Source organism: Drosophila subpulchrella, unplaced genomic scaffold (assembly GCF_014743375.2).
Source record: "Drosophila subpulchrella strain 33 F10 #4 breed RU33 unplaced genomic scaffold, RU_Dsub_v1.1 Primary Assembly Seq97, whole genome shotgun sequence".
NCBI lineage: Eukaryota > Metazoa > Arthropoda > Insecta > Diptera > Drosophilidae > Drosophila > Drosophila subpulchrella.
Genome location: NW_023665731.1, coordinates 155,001 through 178,204, shown reverse-complemented (window position 1 = coordinate 178,204; position 23,204 = coordinate 155,001). Strand labels below are relative to the sequence as shown.

At 38.8% G+C, this 23,204-nt stretch overlaps 2 non-coding genes and 1 pseudogene across 2 annotated transcripts; all 3 read left to right on the top strand.

Moving 5' to 3' along the window:
• The first annotated feature begins 2,140 nt into the window (after window positions 1-2,140).
• Window positions 2,141-4,135, top strand: LOC119562820. The gene has a single exon (XR_005222057.1). It is a non-coding gene; the product is annotated as a small subunit ribosomal RNA (ribosomal RNA).
• A 660-nt stretch (window positions 4,136-4,795) lies between these two features.
• LOC119562808 lies at window positions 4,796-4,974 on the top strand. The gene has a single exon (XR_005222045.1). It is a non-coding gene; the product is annotated as a 5.8S ribosomal RNA (ribosomal RNA).
• A 401-nt stretch (window positions 4,975-5,375) lies between these two features.
• Window positions 5,376-14,847, top strand: LOC119562829 (annotated as a pseudogene).
• Window positions 14,848-23,204: the final 8,357 nt, after the last annotated feature.

The window sequence follows — 23,204 nt, the reverse complement described above, 5'->3', positions numbered from 1 at the left end:
GCAATATACATAAGAATAAATGGTAGAATTTACCCATATATCACTGAAACACGATATATAAACCTAGTGATAGCTGGCACTAGTACTGTAAACAGGCACGCAATAGTGCGTGGGGTAAAAAACTACTATAGGGAGGTGGTCGTTGGCGGGCCCCTCCTCGTATTGGTCAAAACTTATGTTATGCATATGAATTTGTCAATACTATATAGAACGCCAAGCATATCCATATAAACTATGGATATGCATAGAAAACCATACAAAAGTAAAAAAAAATTATGTATAGAAAAATATACATATATTTATATAAGTGAATCGTATGGATATGGCTTATAGGTATAATACCTATAAGGCATAATAATGTATAACAAGTAAATATACATTGAAATGTGAATGCATTGTATGGATATGGCATATAAATGCCATATATATAGAAATAAATTGTATATCAATGATATAACAATTATAAACCTAGTGAGGGGCGGCACTAGTGAATGAATCGTATGGATATGGCTTATAGGTATAATACCTATAAGGCATAATAATGTATAATATAATAAATATACATTAAGATATGAATGGATTGTATAAATATGGCATAGAAATGCCATATACATAAGAATAAATGGTAGAATTTACCCATATATCACTGAAACATGATATATAAACCTAGTGATAGCTGGCACTAGTACTGTAAACAGGCACGCAGTAGTGCGTGGGGTAAAAAACTACTATAGGGAGGTGGTCGTTGGCGGGCCCCTCCTCGTATTGGTCAAAACTTATGTTATGCGTAAACATATGATTTTGTCAATACTATAAAGAAAACTTGTTTTGTACATACAAAACTAAATGAATTATATGGATATTGAAAAATAAATGGCATTATATCCATATAATGAAAATATACTTGTATTCTCTTATTATAAGAGAGAATACCGTATAGTTGGTTGGCAAAGACAATTGAAAATACCCGAATTGCAGATGATGGGTTCAAAAACTACTATAGGGTGGTGTAGCAAATAATATGAAGATGATATATCCATATAATGGATATACACTAGTATTCTCTTATTATAATAGAGAATACCATATAAATGGTTGGCAAAGACAATTGAAAATACCCGAATTGAAGTTGACGGGTTCAAAAACTATTATAGGGTGATGTAGCAAATAAAATAATGAAGATATATCCATATAATGGAATTATATGTGTATTCTCTTATTATATGAGAGAGTACCAAACGGTTGATTGGCAAAGACAATTGAAAATACCCGAATTAAAGATATTGGGTCCAAAAACTACTATAGGATGGTCAATGGGCCGGCCATCTACTATTGACGTGACAAAATACTGTCTGTCGGTAGAGAAGATATTAATCCGTCAAATTTGTTTCTTTATTCATTTATGAATATGAGACTTGGCTCCACGGTTAATATTTTAAGCCCAAAGATAATAATGTTGAAACAAAGGCCAAGGTTTCTATTATACATAGAATAACAAATTGTTTCCGAACTTTATCGTTAATCCAAATAAATAATTACAATTGAGGCAGGCTAATAATGATATATATTTTGTATTGATAATCTTGATATATATGTATATTGGTCTGCCATTATCACATACTGAGTTATGTGATAATTCCCTGCGGGGATAAATTAAAAGAGGTGTCCCTATATTAAAAGAAAATAATATATATATATATTATTTTTTCTAACGTACATATCATATATGCGCTCGGTTTTATATTATATATTACCAAAGAGTCTTATATGAATATATACAGATAAATTTTAAATTTATCATCAAAATACAAATGATTTAATTCAATATTTTATATTGGTTAAACAAAAATTGTACATGTGTGGATACAATAATGACGTATGTCGAACAAAAAAGATATTTTAGAATGAAATATGCAAATATAAAGAAAATTATTACGTATTACGAAAAAAAATATTGTGTTTTTAACATCAATAATTAAAAAACTTGTTATTATTAGTGGCGGAACAAGTATATATTGTGAAAACAACAAACGTATACGAATGCTATATAAAAATGGCCGTATTCGATAGAAAACAATCTATAAAATTTATATTGCTAATTTCTATTCAAAAATATGAATGAAATATGAATAAAAACATTATTCTGGTTGATCCTGCCAGTAGTTATATGCTTGTCTCAAAGATTAAGCCATGCATGTCTAAGTACACACGAATTAAAAGTGAAACCGCAAAAGGCTCATTATATCAGTTATGGTTCCTTAGATCGTTAACAGTTACTTGGATAACTGTGGTAATTCTAGAGCTAATACATGCAATTAAAACATGAACCTTATGGGACATGTGCTTTTATTAGGCTAAAACCAAGCGATCGCAAGATCGTTATATTGGTTGAACTCTAGATAACATGCAGATCGTATGGTCTTGTACCGACGACAGATCTTTCAAATGTCTGCCCTATCAACTTTTGATGGTAGTATCTAGGACTACCATGGTTGCAACGGGTAACGGGGAATCAGGGTTCGATTCCGGAGAGGGAGCCTGAGAAACGGCTACCACATCTAAGGAAGGCAGCAGGCGCGTAAATTACCCACTCCCAGCTCGGGGAGGTAGTGACGAAAAATAACAATACAGGACTCATATCCGAGGCCCTGTAATTGGAATGAGTACACTTTAAATCCTTTAACAAGGACCAATTGGAGGGCAAGTCTGGTGCCAGCAGCCGCGGTAATTCCAGCTCCAATAGCGTATATTAAAGTTGTTGCGGTTAAAACGTTCGTAGTTGAACTTGTGCTTCATACGGGTAGTACAACTTACAATTGTGGTTAGTACTATACCTTTATGTATGTAAGCGTATTACCGGTGGAGTTCTTACATGTGCTTAGATACTTGTATTTTTTCATATGTTCCTCCTATTTAAAAACCTGCATTAGTGCTCTTAAACGAGTGTTATTGTGGGCCGGTACAATTACTTTGAACAAATTAGAGTGCTTAAAGCAGGCTTCAAATGCCTGAATATTCTGTGCATGGGATAATGAAATAAGACCTCTGTTCTGCTTTCATTGGTTTTCAGATCAAGAGGTAATGATTAATAGAAGCAGTTTGGGGGCATTAGTATTACGACGCGAGAGGTGAAATTCTTGGACCGTCGTAAGACTAACTTAAGCGAAAGCATTTGCCAAAGATGTTTTCATTAATCAAGAACGAAAGTTAGAGGTTCGAAGGCGATCAGATACCGCCCTAGTTCTAACCATAAACGATGCCAGCTAGCAATTGGGTGTAGCTACTTTTATGGCTCTCTCAGTCGCTTCCCGGGAAACCAAAGCTTTTGGGCTCCGGGGGAAGTATGGTTGCAAAGCTGAAACTTAAAGGAATTGACGGAAGGGCACCACCAGGAGTGGAGCCTGCGGCTTAATTTGACTCAACACGGGAAAACTTACCAGGTCCGAACATAAGTGTGTAAGACAGATTGATAGCTCTTTCTCGAATCTATGGGTGGTGGTGCATGGCCGTTCTTAGTTCGTGGAGTGATTTGTCTGGTTAATTCCGATAACGAACGAGACTCAAATATATTAAATAGATATCTTCAGGATTATGGTGTTGAAGCTTATATAGCCTTCATTCATGGTGGCAGTAAAATGTTTATTGTGTTTGAATGTGTTTATATAAGTGGAGCCGTACCTGTTGGTTTGTCCCATTATAAGGACACTAGCTTCTTAAATGGACAAATTGCGTCTAGCAATAATGAGATTGAGCAATAACAGGTCTGTGATGCCCTTAGATGTCCTGGGCTGCACGCGCGCTACAATGAAAGTATCAACGTGTATTTCCTAGACCGAGAGGTCCGGGTAAACCGCTGAACCACTTTCATGCTTGGGATTGTGAACTGAAACTGTTCACATGAACTTGGAATTCCCAGTAAGTGTGAGTCATTAACTCGCATTGATTACGTCCCTGCCCTTTGTACACACCGCCCGTCGCTACTACCGATTGAATTATTTAGTGAGGTCTCCGGACGTGATCACTGTGACGCCTTGTGTGTTACGGTTGTTTCGCAAAAGTTGACCGAACTTGATTATTTAGAGGAAGTAAAAGTCGTAACAAGGTTTCCGTAGGTGAACCTGCGGAAGGATCATTATTGTTTAATATCCTTACCGTTAATAAAAAAATTTGTTTTTATTATAATAATATAATATATTATAGTAATACAAATAAAAATATAAATTGCCAAAAATATGATCTTTTATAGATCAAATATAAAATTTCGAACAAGCAAATCGAAATAATAATTGTAATAATAAATATATTATTGCATTAAATAAGAGATAAATAAATAAGCAAAAGCAAACAAATAACAAATTCGAACAAGCAAATCGAAATTATTAAATTTATTTAATATTATTATTATATTGTATATTAAATGCAATTAATTAATAAAACACTGTGTGTATATGGACCATAATATACACGCGTTGCGATATGTATTGTTCATCTCAGTTATGCGCATACATTGGATAATGCAACAACCTAAAATGTACAATGTTGTACCTGATTATTACAGGTTAATGTTTTATATAAATTTCAATATATATCGCTAAAAAAAAGTATTAATACCGTAAATGCCATTTAAAAAATACTTGATATATTATTGGTTATATGAAACTAAGACATTTCGCAGCATTCGTTTTAGGTATAAAAATCAATTTATTGAAGGAATTGATATATGCCAGTAAAATGGTGTATTTTTAATTTCTTTCAATAAAAACATATATGACAAAATTACCAAACCAATATATAAAACTCTAAGCGGTGGATCACTCGGCTCATGGGTCGATGAAGAACGCAGCAAACTGTGCGTCATCGTGTGAACTGCAGGACACATGAACATCGACATTTTGAACGCATATCGCAGTCCATGCTGTTATGTACTTTAATTAATTTTATAGTGCTGCTTGGACTACATATGGTTGAGGGTTGTAAGACTATGCTAATTAAGTTGTTTATATAAATTTTATAATGAAATTTTATAAGCATATGGTATATTATTGGATAATAATAATTTAATTATTATATTATTCATAATATTAACAAATATATGAAAAACATTATCTCACATTAGTAAATAATTTGAATGTGAAAAACGAAGAGAAATATTTTCTTTTTCAATCAAATAATACTGAGAAATGTCTAGCATAAAAAATTTATCTAGAATTGTCTCTTATTAAAGATTAGTAAATAGAAAGCCGTTGACAATATTATTATTCTTCGTTGATTCGTTAGACCAAACAAATGCCATACAAATATATAAAATATATAACGAATTTAATAAAATGTTTTATCATTATATATAAAGAATTAATTGCAAAAAAAGTTATACACAACCTCAACTCATATGGGACTACCCCCTGAATTTAAGCATATTAATTAGGGGAGGAAAAGAAACTAACCAGGATTTTCTTAGTAGCGGCGAGCGAAAAGAAATCAGTTCAGCACTAAGTCACTTTGTCTATATGGCAAATGTGAGATGCAGTGTATGGAGCGTCAATATTCTAGTATGAGAAATTAACGATTTAAGTCCTTCTTAAATGAGGCCATTTACCCATAGAGGGTGCCAGGCCCGTATAACGTTAATGATTACTAGATGATGTTTCCAAAGAGTCGTGTTGCTTGATAGTGCAGCACTAAGTGGGTGGTAAACTCCATCTAAAACTAAATATAACCATGAGACCGATAGTAAACAAGTACCGTGAGGGAAAGTTGAAAAGAACTCTGAATAGAGAGTTAAACAGTACGTGAAACTGCTTAGAGGTTAAGCCCGATGAACCTGAATATCCGTTATGGAAAATTCATCATTAAAATTGTAATATTTAAACAATATTATGATAATAGTGTGCATTTTTTCCATATAAGGACATTGTAATCTATTAGCATACAAAATTTATCATAAAATATAACTTATAGTTTATTCAAATTAATTTGCTTGCATTTTAACACAGAATAAATGTTATTAATTTGATAAAGTGCTGATAGATTTATATGAATACAGTGCGTTAATTTTTCGGAATTATATAATGGCATAATTATCATTGATTTTTGTGTTTATTATATGCACTTGTTATGATTAACAATGCGAAAGATTCAGGATACCTTCGGGACCCGTCTTGAAACACGGACCAAGGAGTCTAACATATGTGCAAGTTATTGGGATATAAACCTAATAGCGTAATTAACTTGACTAATAATGGGATTAGTTTTTTAACTATTTATAGCTAATTAACACAATCCCGGGGCGTTCTATATAGTTATGTATAATGATATTTATATTATTTATGCCTCTAACTGGAACGTACCTTGAGCATATATGCTGTGACCCGAAAGATGGTGAACTATACTTGATCAGGTTGAAGTCAGGGGAAACCCTGATGGAAGACCGAAACAGTTCTGACGTGCAAATCGATTGTCAGAATTGAGTATAGGGGCGAAAGACCAATCGAACCATCTAGTAGCTGGTTCCTTCCGAAGTTTCCCTCAGGATAGCTGGTGCATTTTAATGTTATATAAAATAATCTTATCTGGTAAAGCGAATGATTAGAGGCCTTAGGGTCGAAACGATCTTAACCTATTCTCAAACTTTAAATGGGTAAGAACCTTAACTTTCTTGATATGAAGTTCAAGGTTATGATATAATGTGCCCAGTGGGCCACTTTTGGTAAGCAGAACTGGCGCTGTGGGATGAACCAAACGTAATGTTACGGTGCCCAAATTAACAACTCATGCAGATACCATGAAAGGCGTTGGTTGCTTAAAACAGCAGGACGGTGATCATGGAAGTCGAAATCCGCTAAGGAGTGTGTAACAACTCACCTGCCGAAGCAACTAGCCCTTAAAATGGATGGCGCTTAAGTTGTATACCTATACATTACCGCTAAAGTAGATGATTTATATTACTTGTGATATAAATTTTGAAACTTTAGTGAGTAGGAAGGTACAATGGTATGCGTAGAAGTGTTTGGCGTAAGCCTGCATGGAGCTGCCATTGGTACAGATCTTGGTGGTAGTAGCAAATAATCGAATGAGACCTTGGAGGACTGAAGTGGAGAAGGGTTTCGTGTGAACAGTGGTTGATCACGAGTTAGTCGGTCCTAAGTTCAAGGCGAAAGCCGAAAATTTTCAAGTAAAACACAAATGCCATACAAATATAATTATATTATATAAATCAAGCTAATTAATATACTTGAATAATTTTGAACGAAAGGGAATACGGTTCCAATTCCGTAACCTGTTGAGTATCCGTTTGTTATTAAATATGGGCCTCGTGCTCATCCTGGCAACAGGAACGACCATAAAGAAGCCGTCGAGAGATATCGGAAGAGTTTTCTTTTCTGTTTTATAGCCGTACTACCATGGAAGTCTTTCGCAGAGAGATATGGTAGATGGGCTAGAAGAGCATGACATATACTGTTGTGTCGATATTTTCTCCTCGGACCTTGAAAATTTATGGTGGGGACACGCAAACTTCTCAACAGGCCGTACCAATATCCGCAGCTGGTCTCCAAGGTGAAGAGTCTCTAGTCGATAGAATAATGTAGGTAAGGGAAGTCGGCAAATTAGATCCGTAACTTCGGGATAAGGATTGGCTCTGAAGATTGAGATAGTCGGGCTTGATTGGGAAACAATAACATGGTTTATGTGCTCGTTCTGGGTAAATAGAGTGTCTGGCATTTATGTTGGTCACTTGTTCCCCGGATAGTTTAGTTACGTAGCCAATTGTGGAACTTTCTTGCTAAAATTTTTAAGAATACTAATTGGGTTAAACCAATTAGTTCTTATTAATTATAACGATTATCAATTAACAATCAATTCAGAACTGGCACGGACTTGGGGAATCCGACTGTCTAATTAAAACAAAGCATTGTGATGGCCCTAGCGGGTGTTGACACAATGTGATTTCTGCCCAGTGCTCTGAATGTCAAAGTGAAGAAATTCAAGTAAGCGCGGGTCAACGGCGGGAGTAACTATGACTCTCTTAAGGTAGCCAAATGCCTCGTCATCTAATTAGTGACGCGCATGAATGGATTAACGAGATTCCTACTGTCCCTATCTACACAGTCGGTGTTTGGTTGCTCGCGAGAACAGACGTGTTTTTCCGTACGCTCCGCGAGTAAAGTGCATTTAGGCAGTAAAACAACAGGTACATTGTTGAAAAATAGTGCGAAAATTCGTGTTTCGTGCTTGCGAACACAGTGCGTGTGTTTTCCGTTTGAAATTCTGCGGAAATCGGGCGATATTCGCGTTTTTCTTTTTGGAAATTTTCCATTAAGACACGTGTGTCGCGAGAGAGGCGCTCTCTCGAGAGAGGCGTTTGCCTAATTTAGGCACATTTTGTCGCCCACAGCTGTGCGGTTTGTGTCTCCGCTGAACTTGGATCAGCTGATCAGCTGACCGAGCTTTTGAGAACCAGCTGATAGGAAGGGGTAAGTCTCGAATATCAAAGAGCTTACTTAGTAAGGCCGATAACCGGCAGATGGCGCCACCAAAAATGGTGGTCGACGAGTCCGGGAGCGAAAGTGCGAGCAGCCGTGGAAGCAGCTCGGGCAGAGGGCGCGCCAGAGGCAAGCGCAACAAAGCGCCGCTGAGGGAGGCCTCGAGGTGCAAAGTGTTGGCGCTGGATGCAACCGCCGCTGCCCCTGCCGACGCCTTTGCCGCTGCCCCCGCCGCTGCCCCCGCCGCTGACGCTGCCGCAGTCGCAGCCGCTGCCGCTGCCGCAGCCGCTGCCGCTGCCGCCGCCGCTGCCCCCGCCGCTGCCCCCGCCGCTGCCCCCGCCGACGCTGCCACAGTCGCAGCCGCTGCTGATGGAGGGACCTTCGTCGTGCCAGCCAGCATAGAGAAATCCTTCTCGGACAGGGAATGGAGGGGAAACGGAGCCGTTGCTGCCGAGATGGGCGACATCCGTGCGGATATCCTGAGGATGTCCCACGTAGCGAGCCCTACCGTGAGCATTAAGACGCAGTTGTTGGCAAACCGCTACGAGGAGGTCGTCGGAGCCCTGCTGATCCGCATCGGAGTGCTGGAGGATCGCTTGAAGAGGCAGACACCGGTCGCCTCGGCCGCCTCATATGCAGCCACCGCTGCTAGAGGCGCGCACCTAGTCGCCTCACCTGCTGCCCCTGTTGCCCCCCTTGCCCCCGTACCCGCACCGCGGAAGATTCGGGAGACATGGTCGGCTGTCGTTGCGTGCGACGACCCGGCCCTGTCAGGCAGGCAAATCGCTGAGAAGATCCGCAAGGAGGTAGCGCCCGCTCTGGGCGTACGAGTACACGAGGTGCGTGAGCTGAAGCGGGGCGGCGCGATCATTCGCACGCCTTCGCAGGCGGAGATGACGAAGGTCGTCGCCTCCGCAAAGTTCGCCGAGGTGGGCCTGAAGGTGTCGAGGAACACCGCTGCGAAGCCGCGTGTTACGGTCCAGGATGTGGACACCTCCGTGGGACCGGACGAGTTTATGATGGAGCTCAGGGAGAAGAACTTCGAAGAGATGAGCCTCAAGGAGTTCCAGAAGGCGGTTGTCCTGGCGACCAAGCCCTGGTCAGCTGCTGACGGTGCCACAATCAATGTGACGCTGGAGGTAGACGACCAGGCGCTGGCCGTTCTCGAGGGCGGGAGAGTATACATTAAGTGGTTTTTCCTACCGCTGCCGCTCTCAGGTGCGAACCTACGCGTGCCACCGATGCCTTGGCTTTGACCACAAGGTCAATGAGTGTCGGTACGCCCGAGAGAAGCAGGTCTGCCGCCAGTGCGGACAGAACGACCACGTCGCGGCGAAGTGCAGAAATGCGGTGGACTGCCGCAACTGCCGTCACAAGGGTATGCCCTCGGGGCATTATATGCTTTCGGGTGGCTGCCCGATATACGGCGCGCTGCTAGCCAGGGTGCAAGCTAGACATTGATAATGTTTAGCTTCATCCAAGCGAATTGTGGTCGAGGCCGTTGCGCTGTCATCGAGCTTGCCAAGCAGATGAGAGATGCTGGCCACCTGTTCGCACTAGTCCAGGAGCCCTACGTGGACGCTGGCAAGCGACTCACTGGACTGCCTGGAGGAATGAGGATATTCGCCGATAGGAGGAAGAAAGCTGCCATCATCGTGGACGACCCATCTGCCATCTGCATGCCCATCGAGGCTTTGACGACGGACTACGGAGTGTGCGTGAGTGTCACAGGAAGATATGGCACAATCTTTCTGGCCTCCGTATACTGCCAGCATCTAGCTGCTCTGGAGCCCTACACTGACTACCTGGATACGGTTCTGCTATTAGCTAGCAGAACACCGACAATCCTCGGACTTGATGCTAACGCAGTCTCCCCTATGTGGTTCAGCAAATCCCCAGACAACTCTGGAGACCGCCTGAACCGCGAACGGGGACAGCTCATGAACGAGTGGATAATCGCAAGCGGTGCCAGTGTACTGAATACGGCCAGCCAGGTGTTCACGTTCGATAATCACCGCTCTAGAAGTGATATCGACGTGACCTTCGCCAACGAAGCGGCGCGAGTATGGGCAACCTACGATTGGAGAGTTGACTTCTGGGAGCTGAGTGACCACAACATTATCACTGTTGAGGTTACTCCAGATCCGAGCAGTACCGTTGAGAGCCTAGCTCCGGTACCGCAATGGAAGCTCTCCAATGCAAGTTGGCGAAGATTCAGTGTAGAGTTAAGGAGTGCAGCACAGAGTCTCGAGGAACTGGAGGAATCGCCGTTGGACGACCATGTGTCTGCCCTTCGCTCCATCGTACACGATGTGTGCGACAGGGTGATAGGGCGCAGGATACCTGCAGCGAGGGGAAACGTAATATGGTGGAATCCTGAGCTGAGTACCAAGCGCCAAGAGGTCCGGAGACTGAGGCGTAGGCTGCAGGCAGCTCGCCGGAGTGGCACCGACGATGCTGAGCAACTTGCCGCTGGACTGAGATTTGCCTCAGGCCAGTACAAGAAGCTTATCTTGACGACAAAGGAGCAAAACTGGCGGGACTTCGTGGGACGGCACAAGGATGATCCATGGGGGCACGTATACCGAATATGCCGAGGCCGGAAGAAGACAGCCGATCTCGGATGTCTCCGGTCGAACGGCGCGCTTTCCGTAACTTGGCACGACTGCGCAAGTGTGCTTCTCCGCAACTTTTTCCCTGTTGCGGAGTCGACGACACGAGAAGACATACCCCCTGGTGCCCCACCGATCCTCGAAGCCTTCGAGGTGGCAACCAGCGTCGCGAGGCTGAGAAGCCGGCGATCGCCGGGTATGGATGGCATCACGGGCGGTATTGTCAAGGAGGTATGGCGTGCCATCCCTCAGCACCTGACGAAGCTGTACTCTCGGTGCATCTCGGAAGGATACTTTCCGGCCGAGTGGAAGCACCCGAGAGTGATACCGCTGGTAAAGGGGCCAGATAAGGACAGGAGCGATCCTGCCTCTTATCGCGGCATATGCCTTTTGCCAGTGTTCGGAAAGGCGCTTGAGGGAATCATGGTGAATCGGCTGAAGGATGTGCTACCGGATGGCTGCAGATGGCAATTCGGATTCAGGCCTGGACGCTGCGTGGAGGATGCGTGGATGCACGCCAAAAACACCGTCGCCAACAGTCGCGAGAGGAGGGTCCTTGGAATCTTTGTCGATTTCAAGGGAGCCTTCGACAACGTGGAGTGGAGTGCGGTGCTGGATCGGCTTGTCGACGTAGGCTGTCGAGAAATCGACTTGTGGAAAAGCTATTTTTCCGGCCGTAGCGCAAGCATCATCAGCAGGTATGAAGCAGCCACAGTTGCGGTTACACGGGGCTGCCCGCAAGGGTCCGTCAGTGGTCCATTTATTTGGAATTTACTGATGGATGTGCTGCTTCAGCGCTTGGAGCCACATTGTGCTCTGAGCGCGTTTGCAGATGATCTTCTGCTTTTCGTCGACGGGAATTCCCGTGCCGATCTGGAGCGGAAGGGCGAGCAGTTGATGGACATCGTGGGAGCCTGGGGAGCTGAGGTTGGAGTGAGTGTGTCAACCAGCAAGACGGCAATAATGTTGCTGAAAGGACAGCTTTCACGCACGAGGAGACCGACGGTACGGTTTGCTGGAGCAAGCCTGCCTTACGTCACCAAATGCCGGTACCTTGGCATCTTAGTCGGCGAGCGGTTGAGTTTTCTCCCGCATATCTCTGCTCTCAGAGATCGGCTGGCTGGAGTTGCCGGAGGACTAGCGCGGGTGCTTCGAGTCGATTGGGGGCTCAGCTCCCGTGCTAAGAGGACGATTTACAGCGGACTCATGGTCCCCTGTGCACTCTTTGGTGCCTCGGTCTGGTACAAGGCGGCGAGTAGGGGCAAGTCCCTTAAACTCCTCACCTCGTGCCAGAGGTCCATCCTTTTAGGATGCCTACCGGTATGCCGCACAGTGTCCACGGTGGCACTGCAGGTGCTTGCTGGTGCTCCTCCAATGGATCTGGATGCTCACAGGATCGCCGTGAAGTTCAAGCTGAGGAAGGATGTCCCCCTGGATGAGAGCGACTGGCTCCACGGACAGGACCTGTCCGTGTTGGACTGGAAAGCTAAGATGGCGCTGCTAGACGAACGTCTGCTAAATGAGTGGCAACTCAGATGGGATCGCGCGGAACACGGCTCCGTGACTCGCGAGTTTTTCCCAGAGGCAGCGTTCGTCTACAAGAGGAAAGACTTTGTCTTTACCCTCAAAGCCGGATTCTTGCTGACAGGACACGGGTCGATGAACGCATTTCTGCAAAGCAGGACCCTCAGCACCACGACCGCATGCTCATGTGGCGTGGCAAGAGAGGACTGGCGCCACATACTGTGTGAATGCCGCCTGTACAACGATTTGCGGGACCTGGATGCCCTTGGAGTCGTTCGAGACCAGGGAAGATGGATCGTCGCGGGAGTAGTCGAGACCCCAGAACGGATGCGTCTCCTAGGAGTTTTTGCCGATGCTGCCTTCTCGAGGCGAAGGATGGATGCGACGAGGGAGGAACCACAGGCGCCGGGACGTTAGTCCCACACCTCTTTTGCCGTGTGGTAGCGGCGAAGAATACTGCCACAGCCTGCCATAGCTTGTCGTAGGAGGCGACTAATATGGCAATGGTTGCCTCATCCGAGCTTGTCGGAGCTGAAGGGGTGAGGCTCACCGAGCCTGTAATTTCGGTACCACGGGTTGAGCAGCTCCAAGGCTGCTCATTGAGGTTGGCCCCCTTGTGGGAGTATCGTGGTGGCTGTGGTTGACACCTATATCGCGGGTAGAGTCCTCGGGCTCGACGTGGATGTTGCGTTATACAACTCGGGTGCTGTGACCCACAGAACAGTAGAGATTTTAGATAGATCTCGCCCCTACGCAAGGGGGAGTGCTTGCCCGACAAGTAAGTACTCGAATTGCTACTGGGGTGGATGCTATGTACATAGCTATAGCTTCTAGTCCGGGGCGTTGGTCTGGCGCTTAACCTAGACCCGTGCATTATATACTCACTTGTGGGTATATTAGAATGCCGTGGTTGTAATCCCTTCATTGTGGAACACGCCACGTAAAATAAATTCGGAGGGATCCGAGACACACCTGTCCCTATCTACTATCTAGCGAAACCACAGCCAAGGGAACGGGCTTGGAATAATTAGCGGGGAAAGAAGACCCTTTTGAGCTTGACTCTAATCTGGCAGTGTAAGGAGACATAAGAGGTGTAGAATAAGTGGGAGATATTAGACTTCGGTTTGGTATCGCCAATGAAATACCACTACTCTTATTGTTTCCTTACTTACTTGATTAAATGGAACGTGTATCATTTCCTAGCCATTATACGGATATATTTATTATATCTTATGGTATTGGGTTTTGATGCAAGCTTCTTGATCAAAGTATCACGAGTTTGTTATATAATCGCAAACAAATTCTTTAATAAAACGGTGCATTTATGTATTTTTGATTTGAAAATTTGGTATAACTCCAATTACTCAGGTATGATCCAATTCAAGGACATTGCCAGGTAGGGAGTTTGACTGGGGCGGTACATCTCTCAAATAATAACGGAGGTGTCCCAAGGCCAGCTCAGTGCGGACAGAAACCACACATAGAGCAAAAGGGCAAATGCTGACTTGATCTCGGTGTTCAGTACACACAGGGACAGCAAAAGCTCGGCCTATCGATCCTTTTGGTTTAAAGAGTTTTTAACAAGAGGTGTCAGAAAAGTTACCATAGGGATAACTGGCTTGTGGCGGCCAAGCGTTCATAGCGACGTCGCTTTTTGATCCTTCGATGTCGGCTCTTCCTATCATTGTGAAGCAAAATTCACCAAGCGTTGGATTGTTCACCCATGCAAGGGAACGTGAGCTGGGTTTAGACCGTCGTGAGACAGGTTAGTTTTACCCTACTAATGACAAAACGTTGTTGCGACAGCATTCCTGCGTAGTACGAGAGGAACCGCAGGTACGGACCAATGGCACAATACTTGTTCGAGCGAACAGTGGTATGACGCTACGTCCGTTGGATTATGCCTGAACGCCTCTAAGGTCGTATCCGTGCTGGACTGCAATGATAAATAAGGGGCAATTTGCATTGTATGGCTTCTAAACCATTTAAAGTTTATAATTTACTTTATAAACGACAATGGATGTGATGCCAATGTAATTTGTAACATAGTAAATTGGGAGGATCTTTGATCACCTGATGCCGCGCTAGTTACATATAAAAGCATTATTTAATACAATGACAAAGCCTAGAATCAATTGTAAACGACTTTTGTAACAGGCAAGGTGTTGTAAGTGGTTGAGCAGCTGCCATACTGCGATCCACTGAAGCTTATCCTTTGCTTGATGATTCGATAATAAAGATGTTGCAAGCGGGCATAATCATTATGCTTGCTTGCAGCATCGCACGCCACTTTGTTTGTGGTGTGTAAGGTAGGGAAGAAGAAATATAAAAGACCTAAATTGGAAACATCAATATATAAGTAAATATTGAACAAACAAAATGTATCGTCATCTTATTAGTGACGCGATGATAAAGTGGCAAACATATTCCATGTATAAATATTCCTATGGTATTAAAATTCAAGTAAAGAGGACATATATAAAAGTTTGTATATATGGTTCATTCAATGGTAGCAGCGGTTGGTTGGTTGGTGTCTGCTCCTCTTATTGTTCAAAACTTATGTTATGGTAGCAAGTCTATATCGTCATATTATTAGTGACGCGAAAAAGTAGTGGCAAAACATATTCCATGTATAAATAAATATTCCTATGGTATTGAAATTCAAGTAAAGAGGCCATTCAAGTAAAGAGGACTTATATAAATATAAGTATATATAATGGTAGCAGCGCGGTTGGTTGGTTGGTGTGTCTGCTCCTCTTATTGTTCAAAACTTATGTTATGGTAGCAAGACTGTATCGTCATATTATTAGTGACGCGAAAAAGTAGTGGCAAAACATATTCCATGTATAAATATTCCTATGGTATTGAAATTCAACTAAAGAGGACATATAAAATTACTATCAATGGTAGCAGTGGTTGGTTGGTTGGTGGTTGGTTGGCGGCTGCTCCTATTATTGTTCAAGACTTATGTTATGGTAGCAAGTCTGTATCGTCATATTAATTATTAGTGACGCGAAAAAGTAGTGGAAATCATATTCCATGTATAAATAGATTCCTATGGTAATGAAATTTTCAAGTAAAGAGAGGACCATTCAAGTAAGAGGACATATAAAAAGTAAGTATATGTTCCTCCAATGGTAGCAGTGGTTGGTTGGTTGGCGGCTGATCCTCTTATTGTTCAAAACTTATTTTATCAATATGAGTTTGGCAATACAATAAAGAAGACCAATCTAATCCATATAAAACTAAATGTATTATATGGATATGCTTAGGAAACCCATATATTCATAAAAAAAAATTATGTATAGAAAATTATACATATATCTTTTATATAAATGAATCGTATGGATATCGCCTTATGGTAGGTATAATAACTTTTTAAGGCATAATAATGTATAATATAGAAAATATACATTGAAATATAAATGCATTTTTATAGATATGGCGGCATATAAGTGCCATATACACAAGAATAAATAATAGAATTTACCAATATATAATTAAAATGAGATATATAAACCTAGTGAGGGGCTGCACTAGTATATGAATCGTATGGATATGGCTTATAGGTATAATACCTATAAGGCATAATAATGTATAATATAATAAATATAAATTAAGATATGAATGAATTATATAAATATGGCATAGAAATGCCATATACATACATAAGAATAAATGGTAGAATTTACCCATATATCACTGAAACACGATATATAAACCTAATGATAGCTGGCACTAGTACTGTAAACATGCACGCAATAGTGCGTGGGGTAAAAAACTACTATAGGGAGGTGGTCGTTGGCGGGCCCCTCCTCGTATTGGTCAAAACTTATGTTATGCATATGAATTTGTCAATACTATATAGAACGCCAAGCATATCCATATAAACTATGGATATGCATAGAAATCCATACAAAAGTAAAAAAAAATTATGTATAGAAAAATATACATATATTTATATAAGTGAATCGTATGGATATGGCTTATAGGTATAATACCTATAAGGCATAATAATGTATAACAAGTAAATATACATTGAAATGTGAATGCATTGTATGGATATGGCATATAAATGCCATATATATAGAAATAAATTGTATATCAATGATATAACAATTATAAACCTAGTGAGGGGCGGCACTAGTGAATGAATCGTATGGATATGGCTTATAGGTATAATACCTATAAGGCATAATAATGTATAATATAATAAATATACATTAAGATATGAATGGATTGTATAAATATGGCATAGAAATGCCATATACATAAGAATAAATGGTAGAATTTACCCATATATCACTGAAACACGATATATAAACCTAGTGATAGCTGGCACTAGTACTGTAAACAGGCACGCAATAGTGCGTGGGGTAAAAAACTACTATAGGGAGGTGGTCGTTGGCGGGCCCCTCCTCGTATTGGTCAAAACTTATGTTATGCATATGAATTTGTCAATACTATATAGAACGCCAAGCATATCCATATAAACTATGGATATGCATAGAAATCCATACAAAAGTAAAAAAAAATTATGTATAGAAAAATATACATATATTTATATAAGTGAATCGTATGGATATGGCTTATAGGTATAATACCTATAAGGCATAATAATGTATAACAAGTAAATATACATTGAAATGTGAATGCATTGTATGGATATGGCATATAAATGCCATATATATAGAAATAAATTGTATATCAATGATATAACAATTATAAACCTAGTGAGGGGCGGCACTAGTGAATGAATCGTATGGATATGGCTTATAGGTATAATACCTATAAGGCATAATAATGTATAATATAATAAATATACATTAAGATATGAATGGATTGTATAAATATGGCATAGAAATGCCATATACATAAGAATAAATGGTAGAATTTACCCATATATCACTGAAACACGATATATAAACCTAGTGATAGCTGGCACTAGTACTGTAAACAGGCACGCAATAGTGCGTGGGGTAAAAAACTACTATAGGGAGGTGGTCGTTGGCGGGCCCCTCCTCGTATTGGTCAAAACTTATGTTATGCATATGAATTTGTCAATACTATATAGAACGCCAAGCATATCCATATAAACTATGGATATGCATAGAAAACCATACAAAAGTAAAAAAAAATTATGTATAGAAAAATATACATATATTTATATAAGTGAATCGTATGGATATGGCTTATAGGTATAATACCTATAAGGCATAATAATGTATAACAAGTAAATATACATTGAAATGTGAATGCATTGTATGGATATGGCATATAAATGCCATATATATAGAAATAAATTGTATATCAATGATATAACAATTATAAACCTAGTGAGGGGCGGCACTAGTGAATGAATCGTATGGATATGGCTTATAGGTATAATACCTATAAGGCATAATAATGTATAATATAATAAATATACATTAAGATATGAATGGATTGTATAAATATGGCATAGAAATGCCATATACATAAGAATAAATGGTAGAATTTACCCATATATCACTGAAACACGATATATAAACCTAGTGATAGCTGGCACTAGTACTGTAAACAGGCACGCAATAGTGCGTGGGGTAAAAAACTACTATAGGGAGGTGGTCGTTGGCGGGCCCCTCCTCGTATTGGTCAAAACTTATGTTATGCATATGAATTTGTCAATACTATATAGAACGCCAAGCATATCCATATAAACTATGGATATGCATAGAAAACCATACAAAAGTAAAAAAAAATTATGTATAGAAAAATATACATATATTTATATAAGTGAATCGTATGGATATGGCTTATAGGTATAATACCTATAAGGCATAATAATGTATAACAAGTAAATATACATTGAAATGTGAATGCATTGTATGGATATGGCATATAAATGCCATATATATAGAAATAAATTGTATATCAATGATATAACAATTATAAACCTAGTGAGGGGCGGCACTAGTGAATGAATCGTATGGATATGGCTTATAGGTATAATACCTATAAGGCATAATAATGTATAATATAATAAATATACATTAAGATATGAATGGATTGTATAAATATGGCATAGAAATGCCATATACATAAGAATAAATGGTAGAATTTACCCATATATCACTGAAACACGATATATAAACCTAGTGATAGCTGGCACTAGTACTGTAAACAGGCACGCAATAGTGCGTGGGGTAAAAAACTACTATAGGGAGGTGGTCGTTGGCGGGCCCCTCCTCGTATTGGTCAAAACTTATGTTATGCATATGAATTTGTCAATACTATATAGAACGCCAAGCATATCCATATAAACTATGGATATGCATAGAAATCCATACAAAAGTAAAAAAAAATTATGTATAGAAAAATATACATATATTTATATAAGTGAATCGTATGGATATGGCTTATAGGTATAATACCTATAAGGCATAATAATGTATAACAAGTAAATATACATTGAAATGTGAATGCATTGTATGGATATGGCATATAAATGCCATATATATAGAAATAAATTGTATATCAATGATATAACAATTATAAACCTAGTGAGGGGCGGCACTAGTGAATGAATCGTATGGATATGGCTTATAGGTATAATACCTATAAGGCATAATAATGTATAATATAATAAATATACATTAAGATATGAATGGATTGTATAAATATGGCATAGAAATGCCATATACATAAGAATAAATGGTAGAATTTACCCATATATCACTGAAACACGATATATAAACCTAGTGATAGCTGGCACTAGTACTGTAAACAGGCACGCAATAGTGCGTGGGGTAAAAAACTACTATAGGGAGGTGGTCGTTGGCGGGCCCCTCCTCGTATTGGTCAAAACTTATGTTATGCATATGAATTTGTCAATACTATATAGAACGCCAAGCATATCCATATAAACTATGGATATGCATAGAAAACCATACAAAAGTAAAAAAAAATTATGTATAGAAAAATATACATATATTTATATAAGTGAATCGTATGGATATGGCTTATAGGTATAATACCTATAAGGCATAATAATGTATAACAAGTAAATATACATTGAAATGTGAATGCATTGTATGGATATGGCATATAAATGCCATATATATAGAAATAAATTGTATATCAATGATATAACAATTATAAACCTAGTGAGGGGCGGCACTAGTGAATGAATCGTATGGATATGGCTTATAGGTATAATACCTATAAGGCATAATAATGTATAATATAATAAATATACATTAAGATATGAATGGATTGTATAAATATGGCATAGAAATGCCATATACATAAGAATAAATGGTAGAATTTACCCATATATCACTGAAACACGATATATAAACCTAGTGATAGCTGGCACTAGTACTGTAAACAGGCACGCAATAGTGCGTGGGGTAAAAAACTACTATAGGGAGGTGGTCGTTGGCGGGCCCCTCCTCGTATTGGTCAAAACTTATGTTATGCATATGAATTTGTCAATACTATATAGAACGCCAAGCATATCCATATAAACTATGGATATGCATAGAAAACCATACAAAAGTAAAAAAAAATTATGTATAGAAAAATATACATATATTTATATAAGTGAATCGTATGGATATGGCTTATAGGTATAATACCTATAAGGCATAATAATGTATAACAAGTAAATATACATTGAAATGTGAATGCATTGTATGGATATGGCATATAAATGCCATATATATAGAAATAAATTGTATATCAATGATATAACAATTATAAACCTAGTGAGGGGCGGCACTAGTGAATGAATCGTATGGATATGGCTTATAGGTATAATACCTATAAGGCATAATAATGTATAATATAATAAATATACATTAAGATATGAATGGATTGTATAAATATGGCATAGAAATGCCATATACATAAGAATAAATGGTAGAATTTACCCATATATCACTGAAACACGATATATAAACCTAGTGATAGCTGGCACTAGTACTGTAAACAGGCACGCAATAGTGCGTGGGGTAAAAAACTACTATAGGGAGGTGGTCGTTGGCGGGCCCCTCCTCGTATTGGTCAAAACTTATGTTATGCATATGAATTTGTCAATACTATATAGAACGCCAAGCATATCCATATAAACTATGGATATGCATAGAAATCCATACAAAAGTAAAAAAAAATTATGTATAGAAAAAAATATACATATATTTATATAAGTGAATCGTATGGATATGGCTTATAGGTATAATACCTATAAGGCATAATAATGTATAACAAGTAAATATACATTGAAATGTGAATGCATTGTATGGATATGGCATATAAATGCCATATATATAGAAATAAATTGTATATCAATGATATAACAATTATAAACCTAGTGAGGGGCGGCACTAGTGAATGAATCGTATGGATATGGCTTATAGGTATAATACCTATAAGGCATAATAATGTATAATATAATAAATATACATTAAGATATGAATGGATTGTATAAATATGGCATAGAAATGCCATATACATAAGAATAAATGGTAGAATTTACCCATATATCACTGAAACACGATATATAAACCTAGTGATAGCTGGCACTAGTACTGTAAACAGGCACGCAATAGTGCGTGGGGTAAAAAACTACTATAGGGAGGTGGTCGTTGGCGGGCCCCTCCTCGTATTGGTCAAAACTTATGTTATGCATATGAATTTGTCAATACTATATAGAACGCCAAGCATATCCATATAAACTATGGATATGCATAGAAATCCATACAAAATAAAAAAAAATTATGTATAGAAAAATATACATATATTTATATAAGTGAATCGTATGGATATGGCTTATAGGTATAATACCTATAAGGCATAATAATGTATAACAAGTAAATATACATTGAAATGTGAATGCATTGTATGGATATGGCATATAAATGCCATATATATAGAAATAAATTGTATATCAATGATATAACAATTATAAACCTAGTGAGGGGCGGCACTAGTGAATGAATCGTATGGATATGGCTTATAGGTATAATACCTATAAGGCATAATAATGTATAATATAATAAATATACATTAAGATATGAATGGATTGTATAAATATGGCATAGAAATGCCATATACATAAGAATAAATGGTAGAATTTACCCATATATCACTGAAACATGATATATAAACCTAGTGATAGCTGGCACTAGTACTGTAAACAGGCACGCAGTAGTGCGTGGGGTAAAAAACTACTATAGGGAGGTGGTCGTTGGCGGGCCCCTCCTCGTATTGGTCAAAACTTATGTTATGCGTAAACATATGATTTTGTCAATACTATAAAGAAAACTTGTTTTGTACATACAAAACTAAATGAATTATATGGATATTGAAAAATAAATGGCATTATATCCATATAATGAAAATATACTTGTATTCTCTTATTATAAGAGAGAATACCGTATAGTTGGTTGGCAAAGACAATTGAAAATACCCGAATTGCAGATGATGGGTTCAAAAACTACTATAGGGTGGTGTAGCAAATAATATGAAGATGATATATCCATATAATGGATATACACTAGTATTCTCTTATTATAATAGAGAATACCATATAAATGGTTGGCAAAGACAATTGAAAATACCCGAATTGAAGTTGACGGGTTCAAAAACTATTATAGGGTGATGTAGCAAATAAAATAATGAAGATATATCCATATAATGGAATTATATGTGTATTCTCTTATTATATGAGAGAGTACCAAACGGTTGATTGGCAAAGACAATTGAAAATACCCGAATTAAAGATATTGGGTCCAAAAACTACTATAGGATGGTCAATGGGCCGGCCATCTACTATTGACGTGACAAAATACTGTCTGTCGGTAGAGAAGATATTAATCCGTCAAATTTGTTTCTTTATTCATTTATGAATATGAGACTTGGCTCCACGGTTAATATTTTAAGCCCAAAGATAATAATGTTGAAACAAAGGCCAAGGTTTCTATTATACATAGAATAACAAATTGTTTCCGAACTTTATCGTTAATCCAAATAAATAATTACAATTGAGGCAGGCTAATAATGATATATATTTTGTATTGATAATCTTGATATATATGTATATTGGTCTGCCATTATCACATACTGAGTTATGTGATAATTCCCTGCGGGGATAAATTAAAAGAGGTGTCCCTATATTAAAAGAAAATAATATATATATATATTATTTTTTCTAACGTACATATCATATATGCGCTCGGTTTTATATTATATATTACCAAAGAGTCTTATATGAATATATACAGATAAATTTTAAATTTATCATCAAAATACAAATGATTTAATTCAATATTTTATATTGGTTAAACAAAAATTGTACATGTGTGGATACAATAATGACGTATGTCGAACAAAAAAGATATTTTAGAATGAAATATGCAAATATAAAGAAAATTATTACGTATTACGAAAAAAAATATTGTGTTTTTAACATCAATAATTAAAAAACTTGTTATTATTAGTGGCGGAACAAGTATATATTGTGAAAACAACAAACGTATACGAATGCTATATAAAAATGGCCGTATTCGATAGAAAACAATCTATAAAATTTATATTGCTAATTTCT